This window comes from Pinus tabuliformis, chromosome 3_2, assembly GCF_031772625.1.
Source record: "Pinus tabuliformis cultivar Carrire ecotype Pingquan chromosome 3_2, CPIR1, whole genome shotgun sequence".
NCBI classification, from domain to species: Eukaryota; Viridiplantae; Streptophyta; class Pinopsida; order Pinales; family Pinaceae; genus Pinus; species Pinus tabuliformis.
Genome location: NC_142302.1, coordinates 384,472,029 through 384,494,040, shown reverse-complemented (window position 1 = coordinate 384,494,040; position 22,012 = coordinate 384,472,029).

Sequence of the window (22,012 nt, the reverse complement as noted above, 5' to 3'; positions counted from 1 at the left end):
TAAGAAATTGATTATGGTTCAGCCATCCTAGGGTTTGTTGAAGAAACATTACATTTGGGATGTTGACTTCAACCGAGGGGGATGAGGAGACAGTTTTTACATGGGCATTCTAAACTGGAGTGAAGTTTCATTTAGAGACCCCTCTAGGGCTTGAATCGCTCAAAAGGCCCCTTGAATAGATAATTTTTTTTAGTGGCTAATTTTTCATGCGATTTCTCTTTAACCTTGGTAATAACCTTTCCCCTCAACTATCTAAATGGTAAGCTTCCCCAAGCCCAAGAAAGACAAAAATGATTATATTATAATAATGCTTTAATAAACATTATTTAAAAGAGTAATAATTTTCTTTAGAATATATACATATTTTATTATTCTATATCTATCTATCTATCTATATATATATATATATATATATATATATATATATATATATATATATATAATGTTAATTTTTTCAAAAAGTTTTAAAAATTCTATGTTATTATTTATTAGTAAATATTAAATTATGTGTCATTGTTAAGTTTGCTTTATAATATCTTATTATTTAAATTTTGGTATATAAAACTTTATTGTAGTTTACCTTTTCATTTTAAGTATGGCATATTTTTTAAATGGAGTTGTGTTTAAATGAGAACTTTCGGAGTTTTCTGGTAGATTTGTGGAATCTGGAGAAAAAATTTGTTGTGAGATCTTGATTTGTTTAAACTAGTTTTTTTACTACAATAAAAATCTAAACTGGAATGGTTGTAGAAAGAAAAGAACTTTGGAGGGTTGGAAATCATTTTATGCTTTTCAAAATAGGTGTAGAGAGGCATAGCTATGGGAATGAAAAACCATCCAAACTCTTTTTGGGCTTCGAGTGATTCTAGTGATTGTCTATGGTTGTGAACTATGGGCAATTGAGAAAATTCAAAAGTGTTTGATTACAAACAAATTTAAGATTAAAAATGCAGTTCGCTATGATATCTTTTTAAGTGAAAATGAGACTGCTCCTATTGAAGCATTGATATGGTGCGAGTCATAAGGTATTTAAAAAAATTTGAGAAAATGGAAGAGGGTAGATGGCATAATGTTGTATTTAATGATATATTTTGCAAGAGTAAAAAACTTGGATCCACCAAAATAACAAAAAAAACTTGGATCCACCAAAATAACAAGGTATTTGCTTGAACGCTTGTTATGGAAAAGTTCCACAACCTTACTATATTGAAGAGTTTAATCTGATTCATAGTCATCAACCAAAAGCATACATAGAGGCGAATATCTCTTGGAGAGCCAAAATTCTTATTGGTCAGTTAAGGACTAGTTTTCATGAACTCCATTTTCAGAGGGCAGTGCAAAAGGCCAAAGGAAGTGTGGGAAGAAAAAATATGCATTTTTGTTCTTCCAGAAAAGTGGAAATAGAACAACAATAAAGAACTCATAGTTTTATGATAATATTTAATTTATAGATTTGTAAATATAAATTATTATTTAATAAAAAGGAGAATGTTCTTCAATGCCAATGCTATCATTTTATTTTTGTAATGATTGAGATTTTATTTTAAATTTTGTTTGTGCTTCAATTTTCAAGCTTTCTTTATATATATATATAAACATATGTGTTTAAATTGTAATCAATAAATATATGTTTTTATTGAACATTCGTTAAAATTATTATTAATTTATATTTATATTTATTGTTCTAAATTTTTATAATATTTATTATTATTATTTTTCTAATATTTTATTAATTAGTATTTAGCTTGGAGGGTTAGTTTAATTGGTCGATTCACGGTTGTTAAATAACCTCGCAATTGGGAGGATAGGGGTTCATTTTTGTCGATGCTCTCTCTCACAAGGAAAGTGATCTCTTTGGGTGGATCTTCTTGGAATATCATTTTTGTGGACATAGTAGTCACCAATATTTTGATTCAGTGAACCACATTCTAAAAAAACTAGTTTTTTATAAATTTATAATTATATTTGTTGTTTTTAATTTTTTAAAATTTTATTTGTTTTCCTTTGCAACTTATCAACTAGTATTACATAAATTAGTAAAATTATATAATTTGAATTACTAATCAATGTGGATAGGCATCACTTCATGATACATCTCATATTACCAAAATTTTAAAAAATCATAAAAATTAGCTAAATTATAAATTTATTATTATTATTCTAATTATAAAAAATTAATATATATACATTTACAAAACTATGTAACAATATTATTAGCTATAGAGAGACACCTCACTTTACCATGAAAATTCTTAATTAGTAAATAGGATTTTTTACAATACCTTGGGTCAATACCATGATTTTTAAATACCACATGTGCAAAACACCATAACTCATTTCATATGATGCTTGTTCATATGAGATTTTGTTTAATTAATCAATTTATTTAAAAGAAATAAAGTTGGTAACTACTTTTGACATAAGTCCCAACCTTTAATTTGTAAATACTACTAAGAATATTCTATAGTATTTCATGGAGGTTAAATCTCTGCCATCCACCTAATGATTATTGACAAATAAATTAAAATTATGGAATCCATATTCCAAAATACACAAGTGTATGGGGTAAATATCAATTATTTAAAAATAAATAAAAATAAAACATAACATTTAATTGGTTTTGTATGATGGTTTGTTAAAGATACTAGCCTAGATCAATCCTAACACTGGATCTACCAAGCCCTGAGAGGGATCAAATCTTGTGAGATGCAAACTTCTTTTAGAGTGAAAAGAGATTTGATCCCTCTCAACGCTTGGTAGATACAGAGCTAAGATGGATCGAGACTAGTGTTTAAATCCACCCTTTAAATATGCTATATTCCATATGAATACCATGGGTTCACATACCATGCGTTAGTAGCATTTGTGAAGACCGTGAAGTGAACTCGTCACAATTGAAGTTCCCCAAGGATTTTTAAGGGTGTTCAATCCATATACAAATCAAAATTTGGCCATAATTTTTTTCACCCAGAAACTCCAAAATATCACACTTAAAGACTACTCCTTTATTTTTTATGTAATTTCACCAAGTCAAAATGTTTACAAAACAAGACATTACAACATCTCTTGCATACTAGGTTGGAGAGCACCTATGAGTGAAATTATGTAGATCTTTTCTGAATGGCTAATTAATTTGATGGATTGGATGACTTGGTTGAGATAATTGACTTCTACCCTTAATCCCTCCTTATGATATTTGAATATAAGGCTATGGAACTAAACCCCACATAAATCAATTATATACATTCTATAAATTTAATTAGATTAATTGACTAAAACTAATACTTAAAACCCATTAATCCATTAGTTTATTTTATTTATGGTTTTTTATTACTCTCAAATATTGTTCTTTATAAACTTATAAGGTGTAGACTAATTGGTTTGAGTGGTTTTTACTCTCCATCAAAGGTTCAAACCATATGGAGAGGGGTTGAAGAATTAAAATATCCCAAGATGTTTAATGTATATTGGGGTGAGCATTTGATGTTTATTGATGCCTATCAACATTTTCCGACCATTCAATGTGAAATGTATCTTGGACTAGGGATTCAATGTTTATTGATGCCTATCAAAATTTGACTCGCCATTCAATTTATATCATTGTGCTGGTGAGAAAAAAGAATTAATGTATGAGCTAAACAGATATCCTTTAAAAAAAAATTTAACATGTAACAAGATTCTTAACCATGGAGTTTCAATATCAATGCCACATGCCCTAAAAACCATAATTCATTTCAAATCACACTTTTTAGTATGTCATTTTTTAATTAATCACTTTAAGTAAAAGGGTAGAAGAAGCATAAATACTTTTGAGATAAATCTCAATCTTTGATGTGTGACTACTACTAAGAATATTTTATAATATTTTGTAGAGGTTAAATCTCTACCATCCACCTAATAGTTATTGATAATGAAATTAACATTCTAAAAATCATATTCTAAAATAAACATACTAATTAATATTTTTCTCTAAAAACAAGAGAGTCGTAGAAAATAAAGTGAAGAAAATGTCATAGTAAAAGAAAGTATGAAATTATTTTTAATCATACAATTAGTAGTTTTATTTTTTAATTCTCAGTATAGTTTTTTAACTTTTATCCTTAATTATTTTAATTGACTAACAATTTGTTTTTAAATTTAGTTGATATTGAGTTTATTCATATCAATATTATGAAACCCTCTCTAATGGGAAAGTATGAAGTATGAGAATTTGAATTTTAGTACACCTTTTCTAATGAATTGACAATGATTTTTATTTGTGTTTCAAACCATATTAAAAGGTCTCACAATAATCCCCGAGGGTTAGCTAAATCCTATTTCCATTGGGAGGTCACGAGTTCAAGTCTCCTTGATGCCTCGACGTTAGGCTTAGATTAACTTGGTTGGGGGTTGTGGTCCCTTCAAGTGGACCTACCGTGATTTTCCACAAAAGAAAAATAAATAAATAAAATACAAATAAATAAAATTAAAAAAATAAAATAAAACAAAATAAAAAATAAAATTCACAATCAATATTAAAAATAGTAATCAAGTTATGGATCACAGAAGCCTAAATTAAGATATTAAAAATAGTCTTTTAATACCATCAAAATATGAATCATTTAGTAAAAATATTCTCCATAAAATTAAAATTTATTGTAGATTATTTCTTCTTTATCTTATTTTCAAAATGTGTTTTTATCCATGGTTAGGATAGTTAATGTCTTAATTTTGAAATTTTAAAATATTATTTCCATTATTTTCAACAAAAATGAGTATATATCCTATTAAAATCTACACCTAGACACAACAACTACATGGGAGTTTTAGTACATTGCTTTCTCTTTTAGAGGATCCTCTAAGGAGGTATTGTTCAATGAAACAAAAAGGATATTGAAAAAAAATAACTACATCAAACCAACATATATAGACTTAAAAAAATTGATTGAACAAAAGGACACATTTGCAATAGGAAACCATTAGTAAAAAGGACATAAATATTTGTCTAGAGGCTTGTTAAGGTCTAACTACAATTTTCCCTTAGGTAAACTCGAAGCAGTGCTAGTAATATTGTGGTTATCATTTACTTTGAATTGTTGCTTCAGGTCCTTAATCTGCTAGCAAAGTGTATCAATTTCATCATCTTGATGGGATACCTTCTGTTTCAGGGATTGAATTTCCTCCATGAGAGAGATGGAAGTCATCTACAAGTGAAGTTTCCACTTGATGTCCATTTTCTGAAGATAAAGGGCTTCAATTTATTGAATGCATACTTGAAAAATATTGTTTCCATAAAGAGTGGTCGAGTTTCCTTTTCTATTCAGCATAATTGATGATGTGGAGAAAGGGGGCTAGGTGTCAAAGAGGATAGGGCTCAGGGGATGAGGGATGATGGCAAGGCAATCAAAAGAAGCCTAGAAGATGCTAGCAGACACAGAATGGTCAAAATGTAGACAAAAGGAAGGAGCGACGCCATGGGAGGTTTTCCTATCATCAAATCTTTCTCTGGATTCACAAGATTAGGAATAGACAAATTGATGTGATCCATGAGAAGGGGGGGAAATCAGAGAATGTAAAAAAGAAACCAAGAGTGATGAATTGTCAATATAATCTAGAATTTCACACATGGAACATGTTGACGGTGGTGGATTCCACCAAAATTGTAAGGGGATCTCCATGATGTTAAGTCCCAATTAGACCTCACATTGCTCAGTGTAGGAGTCCCATCCAGTCATACTGTCCGACCACTGTTGGAATGTTGTTCCAGGATATGCATTAGTTACAATCAAACATAGGAGAATGCAATAGCTATTTGGGGTAGCAAGAATGTAAACTCTGTGCGACACCCAATGTAAGGTGTACAAGGGAGGCTTGAAGGCTGGTGAGGAAAATGAGCTACTGGTTAGAAAAGTAATAGTATTATCCTAAAGGGGTACTCGGGTATAAAGAGAAATACTTCTTGAGTGCCTACAGATTAGTCCACACAATAAGCAACAATTATTAAAGCATAACAACATTCACTAAATAAAAGCCATATCTAAGCAATGAACTAGTTCATTAACTTAGTAGGTAAATAAAGCAACATATATTGTAAACATAACCAGAATAGTCAAACTACATATATGATACATGTAAGAAGGAATGTTGACCCATTGAACTTCTGATTATAAGTGTAATATCCCAAAGTACACTATTACATGAATGAAACATTGTATCCAATTGTGGAACATGAAGCCACAACATGCTTCTCCAAAGAATGATATATCTCATATGTGTTATAAGAGAAGCCAAGGCAAGACTTCTAGAATCTAAATCCTTCTAGAAAACTTTATGCTTGAGTTATGACAAGTTATTTATAACAATTGACAATGACCTTTGAGCTTCCTAATAACTCTTTCACTTCTATGGTTGTTCATATTCTATACATGACCCATTACATTCCAATGTGTGGCTTTTCATATTCCACATGTTTCCCTTGGAATTCATTACATAACATTTATTACATAAGGCAATTTACAAATGAGATGGTGGCCTAATAATACAAAATTGAAAATGGGACAAAGACTCATCAAATGGATAAATCATTTTCTTCCTCATGGAGTTCACTTGTAATGTAAGTGTGCCATTCTCTAAACTCCTTTGCGATGGCTTTGACCTAAATTCGCAAGTCCCCATTGTAGCACATCTTCACCTCTAGTCCCTTTGATAGTATATTCTTGGAGCTTGAAAATAAATTATTGCACAACCATGAGAGCTTCATGTGTCCTTTTACTGGTGCAAAGGTGTACTGTAGAATGATGTATTTTATTACCTCCGAGCCTTCTCGTTCTATTTCTTGCTTGATTTGTTAAATATATTCTCTGATCTCCTAGAGGATGACTTCTCTGCCTCTAATTCCTTCAAGAGATCTGATGGTAGGAATCCCATGTTTATGTGTTAGAGACTCAAACCCATTATGGATTTGATTATATGTAGTCATAGAACTAACCAACTATGCTCCAATATGAGAATATTTTTGTAGCTGGAGTCTCAACTGAACTCTATCTATTTATGTGGTATTTGTTTCCTTGTTTTCCACAGGTTGAAGAGAATATGGATATTTGGGAGTCCATTCGTGCATCTAATCAACTTCTCTATTTTCCATCATCAAGAATTTCACCACTTCCTTTGCATTCTTCTAAATGCCAATGAGAGGAGCCTTGACTTGTTTTATAGGTATCATCTCATCATATAGTCATTCCATGGTATCCTCCATTGGCCCTAGCTATTCTTACATGGATGACTATCATTCCATGGTGTTGAATTTTTGTGATGATAGTCATTGATTCTCTACCACAAGATATTTCATCTATTGCTCCACCGCAACAAGTTCTCTTCTCAGCCTATCATTCTCATTCAACAAGTACTCAAAGTTATTCTTTATAATTCTAGAAAATGCAATATTTTCCACCATGGTTGCCCTTAGATTCTTTTTGGTTTTTTCATTTATCACCTTCTTTGTAAAAATTGGGACTAGATTCTGAGGATCCTTTCATAAATATCTATGCCTCTATTTCACAACCCTCTTCTTCAGTTTATTCATTACACTACATACATCCATTACCATGTTTGTTGGTGGAGGTGTGGTCCTCATCTTTGCAAATGGAAGATGACCAACTGTGAGAGGAGTTTCTCTTGGAGTATATGGTTCTTCCTCCATTAGCTGGATGGTATCTTCTTCCTTAAAATATTCCTCTTCCAACTCTGGAGTCAACTGTTCCTCCAATATCAGTGTTTCTTCCTCCTCTTGGGACTGCCTCTGTTGTTATTCTCCTATCCTAGTTTTCTCTTGTTCTTGTTCTTTTTCGTTCTCCAACAAATCATCCTGCTAACTCTTCCTCTCTTATTCCTCTACTTCTCTCCCCTCCTCATCTGCTTGAATGGCTCTTGAGTTTTAAGGATCATATTTCCATTTCTTGTTGCTCTCGCTTGTCAAGGAATACCTAATCCTTTTCCTGGGAACTACTTTCTTTGCTTGATGTGTTATCTCCCCCTCCTCCTGCACTTGCAAGTCTTGATCTAGTGGATCATGGGGTCAACTAATCTCCATTGTTGGATATGCCTTCATGTTGGCATTGTACTAGTTCTTTTCTTCTCATATTTTGTTGTGAACATCAATAAGTACCCCATCTTATGACCAATCCATTGACAATGTTTCATGACAATTATCCTGGGATCATAGCCATGGAAATATTTAGTAGAAAAATTTAGGTGGTCAAGATCCTATATCTTTGTTCTTGTTGCCATACGTCTATTTTATGCATATAGTTTGATCCTCAATGGAAAGATAGGCCAATGGGATTTCTTCCTAGTCTAAAGAATTCCTGACAATCCCTTGTCCGGCTAATTTTCAACATCTACCATGACCACCTTACTGCTCACATATCATAGCATAATATGAGGGGATATCTGATAGCTAAATCACCTGATATATGTACCCTCACGAGCTGCAAACCAGTTTGTGATATCTTGAAGTGACTCATGTACCTGATCAGTCATGCAAGGAGGATCGATCTCAAATGTCACATGAAAGGTAACTGCAAAGAAGTGTTCAACCAATTTGTCATAAATGCATCTAAATCTTCCTTCTAATAACACTCTGTATGAAAGTAAACCAGTAGTTTCTCCTCAAGGGTCGAGTTCCAATTCATGCTCGAGAATGCATACTATTCATAGATTCCATCTAAGAGAAATGTAGACATATAGAATTTTGGCACTTGGTTTTCCCATAAATATACCTTAGCTTTCCCACCTAACGCTGCAACTCAAATTACAGGATATCAACCCAATTGAAAGTTCTCCCATGGATCACCACTATATCGAGTGTGTATATCTTATTCTCTCCAAACACCTCAACGTTCTTATGCCCATACAACTAACAATAGATCACTATCAAGTATTGATATACATATCTGAGTACCTTTATCGTATAGACTGCAAATAGACGATGATGAAACTTGGAAATCTCTCAATAGCATGATATTTTAACATCACTTGATTCAAGGGTAGCTCATCTCATGTAGAAGTTGTCATTTTCACATTCATTCATCTTGGGAATCTTATAATATGTCTACATGTCTTCACCAAAATAAGTGGTGAGCTGATTGCCACTCTCACTATGTAGCACAAGGTGAGAGTCATCCATATGTGTAATGATCTACTCAATCACTTCTGCACATGGAATGACTAAGAATTTTCATGTGAACCTGTGCATCTTGGACTTCTTGATGTTGATGTATGCATGGAAATCTTCTAAGTCCTCAACAAATCTTTCCTGCATGAATGTGTCATAAAAATTTCTCTGTGTGACCACTTTATCTTTATCAATAAATCACCGTGTATTCACATATATCAGAATAATTACCCTTTTAACTTCTATAGGCTCATCAATGCTTTCTTATGAAGGTTCTTTATAGGTCACTTTGCAAGGTAGCATGGCTCCAACAATGAAGACAAGGTGGTAATACTAGTAGCATGAACACTTGTTTGGGGCAACACACTCATAGTGACAAGATTAGCTTAAAACAACTTACTTATGCAACAATACTTGTAAATTACATAAAAATATCCATCATAGATGATAGAACATGAAAAATTGTGAACAACAATGCAAAATAACTTGCATGCATGAGAAAATGAGCATAAAAATTAGGAGGGCATACTTTTAAAACATGAAGGGGCATGAAGGGTTATTCATTGATTCGTAGTGTCCTCATGCGGTCAAGAAAGTGAAAAAAATAATCTAGGACACATTGGTGCACCCCAAAGGGTTGAAGATATGGAATGATGGGCCTTTGATTCTTCCCTATGCACTCATTTGCACAAGGGGATAGGGAGGACAAATTGTCGCACTTTGAAGGGATGAAGGAATGAGTTGAGAAGTCTTTGGACCTTCACAATGTGCCCAGGTGCTCAAGGAAAAGGAGTGCACACTATTGCATGCCAAAGATATGAAGGAAAATTATTCATGCCTTTATGATGCACTCATGCACTTAAGAGAGGGTGCAATTCTTCTTGGTGAAGAAGTGCACTCTAGAGGAAAATTTGATCCAACAGGGTGCAATTTTTGAGGTTCATCATGCTTCGAGCTCAAGAAGTGTGCTCTACTTGTCTGAAGCTCATAAACAAGTTTTAACAATAATATTTGATGCTAAGACAAGGAAAATATGTATCTACAAGGCTTTATAGTTGTTGTCACATTCAAGGTGGAAGATTAAGGGTTTCAAAAATATGAAGAGTTTTATCATGTGACAACAAATTAAAGGTTCGACAACAAGAAAATCAATATTTGACCATGAAATCATGAAATGCATTGAAACATTTGACATGAAAAACTTACGTGTTGCATTGGGTGATGAGGAGACTCTTGATTCCTAGTTGTGCACCCAACTTAGATTTAATGATCATGCAAGAAGAATGATTAACTAAGTTGATTTAAATAATTCAACATTGAAAATTAATTCATGCATGAGCATAACTTGTCATCGCATGAGAGGTTTAGTTAAATAAGTTAAGTGGGCTCCTATTTTCTAGAAGTGCACCCACATGCAACAAGATTGCACATGCATGCATCTGGAAATGGCACATGTGTTCGTCATGAAGGAGTGAGCTCATGGAGGATGAAATTTTTCATCCTAAAGGAGTGCGCACTTCTTTGACCCAAAGGAGTGTGCTCAAGTTGAGCGCATGTGTTCACCAACTTGGAGTGTGATTTTTCTCTTTTGAGTGTTTTTCTTGCTTTTGTTTTCCTTTTTCATTCTTTTGAGTTTTTTTGTGTGTTTGCATGGTGATAAGGCAAGTTTATATGCCAATAAATATATTATTTCACCTAAAAATTGACTAACTAACTCAAGTGTTTCTAATTGTTAAGTGATGATGCTTAACAAATATTGACTTAGGAGGATGCAACACTTGGAGAAAACATAAAAGTAACAAATCAAACAACATGATGACTTGAGGGGCTTGAAATGACAATTATTATAGGCTCCAAAAATGACACAGGAAAAAACTTTTGGAGGGTCATTGTCACAACAACAACACTTCCTGACACATTGGGAGAACCCCAACTTCTTTGAAATGGTTTCATTGTAAGCGCAGAGTCTCATTTCTTCAAGAAGTGATTTAGTTATTGGGTACCTTAGCCCTCCACTCTTACATAGTTAAAGATAGAGTCTACCCTAGTTCCATTACTTAGAAAAACACAACATATAACCAGTCATATCATTATCCTGTCGATGTAAGTAAGGGTAATATAGTATGGTGAAATGAAATAATTCGAGTGTGAATTTCACATTTCTGGCATTTCTCCACTACTAGCAGAGCTGGACAATACCTTAATGGATTCACTTCCGCAACACACGTTGCTTCACTATCAGTGATCCTAGACAATACCTAGGTGAATTCACTTTTTTCACCTCCATGTGTAGGAAGACTTTCTCTTCTTTCAACCTTTATATTTTCTTTTCTTTTCACAACACTATGTATAGGAACTCATTATTTTTCGCAGGAAAAAGAGGGATCCTGACTAATTGAGAGCAGAGGAGGTTGTTCCTTTAGAGACAGGTTTTCAGACCTATGATGCTTTGTTCGCTAAAAAATTTCCTCTTATCTTACTCTGCAAAACTACATAATCAAGAACATGCTATTCATAATAGGATTGAGCACGTGATTAAGAGTCCTAAATAGATGTAGCTTTCATGGCTTACTTATAGCTTGTCGACTGAACGATCATATTTTCCATAAAAAAATCATCGACTTGAAAGTGATAAACCAAGTCAAGCAAGAAGGTATCAAATAATCCAAGGGTTGCACATTACTACAACTTTCCATTCACAAAATATTAGCCACATCATCACAAATATCAAAGCCTACTTTATTCAAATACAATGAAAACCAAAAGAACAAAATAGAAATATGAAAGATGAAGATACACAACAAGAATGCAATGCATCTAATTGCATGCAATCTATCCTACTATTGGGCGCGAAATCCCCCAAGGGTATTTTTGGGGCTAAGAGCCCAGATTTTGGTCCAAGTTTGTAATTCCACTGTAAAGACACTGCATTTTATGGGTGCAGAGCGCGTAGTTGTTAAAGAGTCATAGGGTTGTCCACCCTTATTTTGATAATGTAATGTCAGTTGTAGAAGATCTACCCATGGTCCATGGACCATGGGATTGTATAAATAGGGTGAAGCTCTAAGTAGTTAAATCAATCAATCACAATGTCTAAGGAATGAAGATGTATGCGAGATAGCTCTGAAGTGAAAAGTCTAGTTTTGGGTCATAGCGTAGGGAGAGGCTCTATCGCTGAGTGCACAAGGTGAGTCAAGTCTATAATCATCTGGATGTATTAATAAAGAGAATTTTCTATCAATTTTACATCTGTATTTCTTGTTTTATGCAACTATTATATTGGGTATGAATTTCACTTCTATTGCTTATATGATGCACAAATGTGTATAATTGTATTGGTTATGTGAACACAAGTTAGAATATCTATTTATGCAAACATAATTAAGATATATCAATAAGATAAGTAAGATACTTAGTCTAGCTGGGAAAGAGCACAGTTCGCTACCTAGTAGCACGAAAGGACTTCAACCCCTAGTTGGGGCTGCAAAGAACCCAATTGTAACACTTCGTGAAGGTATTGAATGGTGGAACAGAGCACGAAGAAACCTACATGAAGGAAGGAATAGTTGGAATAAACTGACATCATAACTATCTCAAGGGTGCGGAAACTTGGTTCTATCATCCCCCCATACTACTTTGGGTGAGACTTCAGTTCATTCTCTGTGGTTTGATGCCGAAAGGGCCAGTAGTGTAGGGATTTGTTTGGCTAAATAACTATGAACCTAGGTCAGGCCCCCATAAGCCAACAAATTGTTCCGTTTCCAGGACCGGAATCTACATAGAGATGTGTGAGGTCGTATAATTGGAATCCAACTAAGAAAGAAATCGAAGGTTGGTTGGACAGAATGAATCACGAGTTCGCGGCACAAGAAAATAGAAACCCATAACTGTCAAAAGAAGATTGGCTAGAAAGCTACCTATATACAGAGATCCAAAAAATCTTCTTCACGTCCTTCCCTACTGAGCTATACAAGTGGATTGTGAAGCTAGTAGACAGCCAAGGAAGGTGGAAACTTGACAGTCCTATTGAGTGGACCCCAGAGCTGGTGTGAAGGTTGGAAGCATTGTAGGATAAGATTAGGCATGTCGTCGATCATTGACTCGATCGTATTATAGGAGGATTTGTTACTGAGTTTGCGGTCGATACCTCAGTCAGCTACAGTGAGGCAGAGCGACACTTTCTCAAAGGGCCGCGAGGTAAGTAAGTATGTAGATTTTAACCCCGTACAGAAATTACCTACACAAGAATTCTAAAACACAGAAAATAAACAATGTGAGAGCATAACACATAAAACACATATACGTAGAGATTTTCCCTTAGATCCCAAAACCAAGACTACCGACTTGATTTTTCATTATGTTCCTTTCAATGTTATAATACATATTTATACATGCTGAAGCATCCAATACCATGGATCGAAAACCATCGCATCCAAAACCATGTGCGAAAGACACACACAAAACCATAGGTGGGTCTGCCCAACCTAACATAGGGTCCATAAACAAAATTTTGGACCCCATAAAGTGGGGTTATGGGTACACCTCAAACGCTCTGTGACCTCCTCCCCTCTAACCCCCGGTTAACTACGTGGTCTAGTCGTGGAATGAATATAACACAACCCAACATTCTCCCACTTGTTGTTTTATTTCCATAGGGGGCCAGAAGAGAGATTAGTCATTTTTCCAGCCCTAAAATGCCCATTGTCTCTCTACACCAAGAGAACTTTTCAGAGCTCACAGATTTTGTTAATGCATCTACAGTATTCTTCAAAGTGTCCACCTTTACCAGCAACATCTTTTTGTCTTCTATCATATCCCTCACAAAGTGATACTGAACATCAATGTGCTTTGTCTTTGAATGATATGCGGGGTTCTTTGCCAAGAAAATTGCACTTTGGCTATCACAGTCTATCCTTATCGCTCCCTGTACTAACCCCATACTTGAACACAATCTCTGCAACCAAACTGCTTCCTTGCTTGCATGAGTGGCTGCCATGTATTCTGCCTCTGTAGTTGATAGTGCCACTACAAATGTTTTATTACTCATTGAGTTGACTGCACCTCCAAATAGATTAAACACATACCCACTTGTAGATCTTCTTTGATCAAGATCTCCAACCCAGTCTGCATCAACAAAGCCATGAATATCCAACACTCTACCTAATCCTGGTCTTCCTTGGTAGCACAAACCATAATCACTAGTGCCACGCAAATACCTGAAAATCCGCTTCATTGTTTTCCAATGCTCCTTCCCTAATTTTGACATAAACCTGCTCAATACTTCCACTGCATGTGCAAAGTCTGGACTAGTACATACTGTTGCATACATCAGGCTACCGACTACACTTGTATATGGAACACAGGACATGTCCTCTTCCTCTTCTTGTGTCTTGGGACACTGTTTAGCAGATAACTTCACACCTACAGGAATAGGAACCTTCACCAGTTTACTATCCTACATATTAAACCTCTACAGTATTGTCTCGACATACTTCCTCTAGTTTAACTAGAGCTTCCTCTTTGTACAATCTCTTTTAATTTCCATGCCCAAAATATAGTTTGCAGTAGCAAGATCTTTCATGTCAAATTTGGAGGACAATTGGGTCTTCAAATCCTGGATAATTTCTTTGTCATTTCCAACCAGCAACATATCATCCACATATAAGACCAGATAAATAACACAGTCACCAATTAATTTAAAATACACACAGTGATCTACTTTTCTTCTGGTGAAGCCAAGTCCCTGTATAAATGTATCAAATTTCTAATACCACATCCTTGGCGACTGTTTCAACCCATACAGAAACTTCTTTAACTTTCATACTAGTTCTTTCTTACCATTCACCACAAAACCTTTAGGTTGCTTCATGTAAATCTCCTCTTCCAGATCCCTGTGAAGAAATGTTGTCTTCACATCCATCTGTTCTACCTCATAATCAAAAGCAGTAGCAACAGATAATAGCAATCTAATAGAAGCTACCTGAGCAACAGGAGAAAAAATATCACCAAAATCAATTCCTAGAACCTGGGAATAACCTTTTTCTACTAATCGAGCTTTGTACTTCTCCACCTTTCCTTCTGCATTTGTCTTCTTCTTGAACACCCATTTGCTGCCAATGGGTTTCCTTCCAGCCGACAACTTGTTGGGTCCCTATAATACTAGTGATTACCCCATTACTATTATAGTTATACCCCTTATTTATATTGTTGTGCCCCTGTTACCCCCATATTGTTATTTCTGTGCCCCATAGAATCCCTCTATTGTTATTTTTGTGGCTTTATATTATTATTGTTAGGTCGGCTAGATTATATTGTGACTCCTTAGACTCCTATATATAGAAAGGAGGTTTTTTTATTTGAATCATCAAAGAATTGTTCATTTATGTAATGTAAAGGAGGTTCCCCCCTTGAAGAGGCTGAATTCTAAGGCGTTGATCTATCTTTTCTATCTTTTCTTGAGCTGGTTTCACAACATTTGGTATCAGAGCTTTGGATTCTAGGGTTTCGCTGCTCCAAACAGGTCATCGTGGAATTTTCGCTATAACCTTTTTTTGTGACATTTCAGAAGTCGCAAAAAAAACCCATTTGAGAAGAAATCGCGCTGAACCTTGGGTCTGAATTTTAGAGCTTTTTGCATGATATTTTCGGAGATATGATCTGAGGAAGATGGTCTTTTGCAGACTCCTGAATTACATTCAAAACAAGTGACCTAGGGAAAATTGTCATAACTTTCTCTTTCAGAATCATATTGAAATTTTGTAAGAAGGTACAGAAAGAGGACAGACTATAGTTTATTGTATATCTTTTTCAGAACCAAATATCGAAAATTGTACACGTGGCACTTCATACAACTTCGCTCTTCTGGAAAGGTCTATAATCAGGTCATCTTGGGAGATTGTGCAAAACTCTCTCTTTGAGAATCCAATTCGGATCAGACTGGTGGCATTGGAAAGAGGACACAGAGAGCTACTACAAGTCACAAATTCAGAACTAGATGATTGGAAAGTACAGAGATACATCAGAGGCAATATCGAGCTCCTACAAAGTGAAAAAAGGTGTGTAGATTTTTTTAAATTTTTGCTTAAGCTTGGTTTGAAAACTTATTTTGAAGGAATTCAAAGGGCATAGTAGAGCATTATTATCGGTAATTGATGCCCCGAGGAAAGAAAATGCAAACACCTAGTAAGGAACCTGAAAGCTCTAGCATGACTCATGAAGAAGAGGAAGAAATGCTACATGATATATCAAAATTACAAGAACAAGTGCAACAAATGTCACGCTCACAAAATTTAACAGATGCTAAGATAAATGGCGTGGAAGCTAAGGTAAATGGCGTGGAAGCTAAGATGAATAGCATGGAAGCTAAGATGGACAATTTGAAGATAGATTTGAACACAAATTTGAAGACAGGCATGGCAGATTTGAAGACAGATTTGACAAATTTTCTACAAGAAATACTTACTAATGCTGAAAAGGTAGTAAAGGAAACTCATGATGAGAACAAAAGAAATGTTAATCATGATTCCATAGACACTAATGTTGGATCGAAGAATCACCATATTCTAAAAATTGATATGAGGAAGTTTGATGGCAAGGATCCCGCCACTTGGATATTACAGATGGAGCAATTCTTCGATCTCAATAATGTGCAAAACGCACAAAAGGTACGTATGGAAACTGTATATTTGGAACCAAATCAATTTGTATGGTATCAATGGCTTTGTTCTCATAAACAATTTATCACTTGGGCAATTTTTACGGAAGAATTGATAGCACATTATGAGGATACAAAAAGATCCACTTTTTTTAGCCAATTGATAAGTCTCAAACAAAAGGGTTCAATAATGGAGCACATTGAGGAGTTCCAAAAGTTGAACATAAGGGTAAAAGATATTCCAGAGGAGTAGAGGATTGATGTGTTCATAGGGTCTTTAAAGGATAATATCCAACATGATGTTCACCTTTGGGAACCTGATTCATTAGAGAAGGCATTCAGGTTAGCAAGAAAAATGGAAAGCAAAATTATGGCAACTAGGAAGCATACCACTCACAACTATAAAGACGGAAGTGTTGTTACCCCTAGTCTTCCACAACCTACAAGGTTGAAACCACAACAATTGGAAGAAAAAAGAGCAAAAGGGCTTTGTTACAATTGTGATAGCAAATACACAAAAGGTCATAAGTGTGCTGAGAAGAAATTATTATACATAGATTGTGAAGAGAAAGAAGAAATGAATCAGACCGTATCTTGTAAACTATTCGCAAGAATGACCACTCCTCAAACTCTCAAGATAGAAGGGCATATCAAGAAGAAAAAGGCGCAAGAAGTGAAAGATCACATCAAAAAAGAAGAAATGAATCCAACCATATCTTGTAATTCATTGGTCGGAATTACCACTCCTCAAAGAAGACATCACCACCAAGAAGACATCACCACCATCATATTTCTCATACTTGCAAAACCACCCTCTATGGGGAGTGAAGTGAAAGGATGCACCTAAGTCAATCAACCATGCCTCATGATCTACATGTGTACTTGAAGAAGCAAAGTACACATCCCCACCTTCATCTAAGGTGGTTTTCAGCTCTACAGAAGGAGCATCATCAGATCCCTTTCCCTTATAAGGAGCATTGGATTTAAAGTCCCTTTTGTAGTGCCCTTCCTTTCCACATTTCCAGCACACCACCTTTACAGGTTTTCTTGGATATTTAGATCTCCCTCTAGATTTAGATCTCCCACTCGATGACTTATTTTTGTTTCTGTTCTCGGACTGTCCTCGTACAGACAAGGCTTCACCATTCTGACTCTCCATATTTTTTCGTCTCATCTCCTCAGTCAGAAAGGATGTGGCTATTTCATCAAACTGCAAGGCAGTTGCATTGCTACCTATTGTAATAACCAAACTATCCCACGAATCTGGTAGAGAACACAACAAACTAATGCACTTATCTTCATCTAAAATTTTAATACCAATAGGTGCTAACTGACTTACCACAGTATTAAATGCATTCAGATGCTCTGTCACTGAGTCTCCATCTTTCATCCTCAAGTTATATAGCTTTTTCCGCAGGAACAATTTATTCACCAGAGACTTAGATTGGTACAAAGTCCCTAACTTGTCCCACAATGCCTTCACTATAGCTTCCCCTAATACATTCAACAATACTAAATCTAAGACACACAATCGTATTGTGCTCTTTGCCTTCCGATTGAACTTCTGCCATTCTTCATCAGACACTCCCGTTGGTTTAGTACCCAGATCTACTGTGATCCACTGATCTTTATCCACCAACAGAACCTCCATATTGAGTTTGCACAACTCAAAACTCTGACAATTAAATTTTTCGATCTCTATCTTTCCACTGCTCGCCATCTTCCTTAACCAACAGAATCAATCTCACAGATCTCCCACAGAATAGGGTCTACCACAGGCCCGAGCGAACCCCTCAGCAACAAAGTCATTCCCTTGAAGCCAAAATAGCTCTGATACCAAATGTAGATTCTAACCTCGTACGGAAATTACCTACATACGGATTATAAAACATAGAAAATAAACAATGCGAGAGCATAACACATAAAACACATATACACAGAGATTTTCCCCTAGATCCCAAAAATGGGAGTACCAGCTAGATTTTTCATTATGTTCCTTTCAATGTTATAATACATATTTGTGGACTGAAAACCATAAATGCCGAAGCATCCAATACCATTGACCGAAAACCATCACATCCAAAACCATGTGCGAAAAACATGCACAAAACCATAGGTGGATCTGCCCAACTTGACACAGGGTCCAAAGCCAAAATTTTCCGAGTCGAACCCCATAAAGTGGGGTTACAGGTACACCTCAACCCCCTATGACCTCCCCCCCTCTAACCCCTGGTTAACTACATGGACTAGTCATGGAAAGAATATAACACAACCCAACAATGTAAAATCTTTGAATACTTGGATTAAAATGTTGTTGTGTGAAAAATGGATTATGAAGTTACCTTGATGTTTGGGGCTACACAGAGCGGAAAGGTTTACAGGATTGAAGGAAATAAAGGTCCATAAAATATCCCCTTGATTTCACCTCCTTGAAGGGACATGTTTTATTCATCTGATAAAACAAATAATTCTGTGAATCCCACCACCACCCATACCCTTGTAGAAATTTTGAATAATAAACACATACTCAAAAGAGATTATCCCAATTATACACTATTTCGGAATAAATGCATAATACATAACCTCCTCTACGTTGATCATAAATTTGAAGAAGCAGAAACAATAACATGTGCACATAGAAGCATCAATCACACATATCAATACAGTATTTTCCTTGGGAAAGCATATCGGTAAAAACCCCAACTATCTGTATATTATATTGATTGAGAACATGTAACAACCATATTACAATACTCCTCACAAGTACTCAGTACTATCTCCACCTGTTACACACAATACAGCTCCGATCTGATCTCCAAATCTCCTCCGCTGCTTGCCTGCCTCCACTGCACAATACCTGCTGAGAATGAATGAGAATGGTTGATCCAAACTCCTATTTACCTTGTGAAAATCACCCACACTGTAAATCACGTGAGCACAAGCTATATTTCACTTGGTATTGGCCCACACTACACAGATATCATTGGCATAACCCAATCCCATGCATGTGCACAATCTCATGCACAACTGATAGCAATCTCAACCTCTAAGACCTATCTCTATTGAACTATACATGCACTGAGTTAACTGATGTATTCTTCAGTTGCATTATGAGTTAATAATTAGTGAATTAATTAATAACTAATTCACACAAATCATCACTTAGTCTATTGATCAGTTAGACTAAATACCACTAGTTCAACTAAGTCAAACTGAACACATCTCCATTAACTGCTCATCCAACTCCACAAAACTCAACCACATGAGTTCTAACTGATGTCCTGCATGCAATAGCTCAACTAACATATAAGAAAGTGTATTTCCTTCTGAAAGCTGCATGTGCCACATCTGTAGCTCAAACTGAAGTGCTCCAAGAGGATAAGATAAAGTTTATAGTCTAAATATTATTATGAGACAATAATATTTGACTTTTCTATTTTTGACTAGCAGTCTAGAAATAGACTCTGATCACTCCTGCTGTGATCACTCCTGCTGTGATTACTCCCGCTGTGATCACTCCTACTATGATCACTCCCACTGTGATCACTCCTGCTGTGATCCAAAAATAGACTTTGCGCCATAATTTTCCTGCGGGCCCACTTAGTGAAGGCGACTCCTTTCCACTAAGCTCCATCTTGTTGCATTCTCAACAAGCATTTCTTGTTGCAAACTTTTCAAAACTCCCTCTCAACAAGAAAGGCTTCCTCTCAAACCTAATCCTGTAACTCTTGAATGTTCTGCATGCAACACATCTGCCCTGTCCACTTTGCTCCAACAACACTTGGAACAAAAACACTCCCAATTGACCACTCTGTTGGGCTAGGAACATACTCTGATGCTGAAGCTCTACCTACTGCTGAAAAGTGCTCCCTCTCTGACATCTCCGCTATTGCAACATCTCCATGCATCTCGCACCATTGCACACCTCTTTGTGCCACCTAGCACTGTGCAAAACACTTGTGCCTCTCGCATTGCTGCAGCCTGCATGCTATACGCTGTCCTGGGATTCCCTACACTGTCGCTCTCCCTGTTACCCCATCCGCATCTGTCTCTACCCAATCAATCAGTTCCTCCTACTCCACATCGGGGCTCCCGTAGCAAGGTCTCATCCAAGAGGTTTGGTACCTCAAGGATCCTGCCCCTCCTCCTTGGGACGATCAATCCACATCACCCCACCTCCTACCTAGAGGTATGGTTGCATGCAATCCCTCAGTCCACCTGGCTCGAAGTTTCCCCCTACTGTAGGTTTCTGCATGAGTAGATGTCTCTACTCGATCTCCTCTCAGCTTCCCTTGTTGTGGCTGCTCCACAACCTCCTGAAGCTACTGCAAAAATCGTGGCTCCTCCACAATCGTTTGAGACTGCTTCTGGCTCTGCATGTTGAGAGGTAATATACGCTCCCTGTCAACCACCAAGTCTCCATCAGTTGCCTCACTGCTCAAGGCTTTGCATGCATCTTGAACCTCAAGAGAATATAGGTTCTTGACCTGTGAACCAATCTGCTTCACCTGTCTAGTGATGATGTGTCTAAGGAAAACCTTTCCCTTATTGAAGAGTACATCATAGCCTTTGTCTTCCAGCATCGCGATTGACACCAAGTTTCTCTTTAGTCCTGGTACATACTTGACATCGATCAAGGTAAGGCGAGCTCCATGATCCATCTAAAAAATAATCGTGCCTACATCTGAGACACTATACTTCTCATCATTACCCATCCCGATGAGTATCTGGAGATCTTTCTCCTCCAAAGTACTGAACAAACTTTTGTCACCGGTCATGTGGAAAGAAGCTCCACTGTCAAGAAACCAACCACTTCCCACCATGGATGAAACCATGCATGCGAAGAGTGTGAAGTCCAACTCAAACTGTGAAGCAAGTGAGGCTGCCTCACCTTCAGATCCTTCCCCAGATCCCTTCTTGGACTTCTTCTTTGGGCAATTAGTAGCATAATGGCCCAACTCATGACAACGAAATCATCTCACCTTCGACTTGTCAACCTTCTTCCCATTATTGGAAGAAATGGATTTGGAAAGAGAAACCTTCCCCTTCCCCTTCTTCTCCTTACTCGCTAAGGCACAGTTCTCCTCATCATGCATAGATGAAGAACTGTCTCTCATGCACTGCTTAATCTCCTCTTGCACAAGATCCGACCAAAGTATCTCCCATCCTGGCAATTTCTCCCTTCCATTCACCGAGTCTTGGTAGCT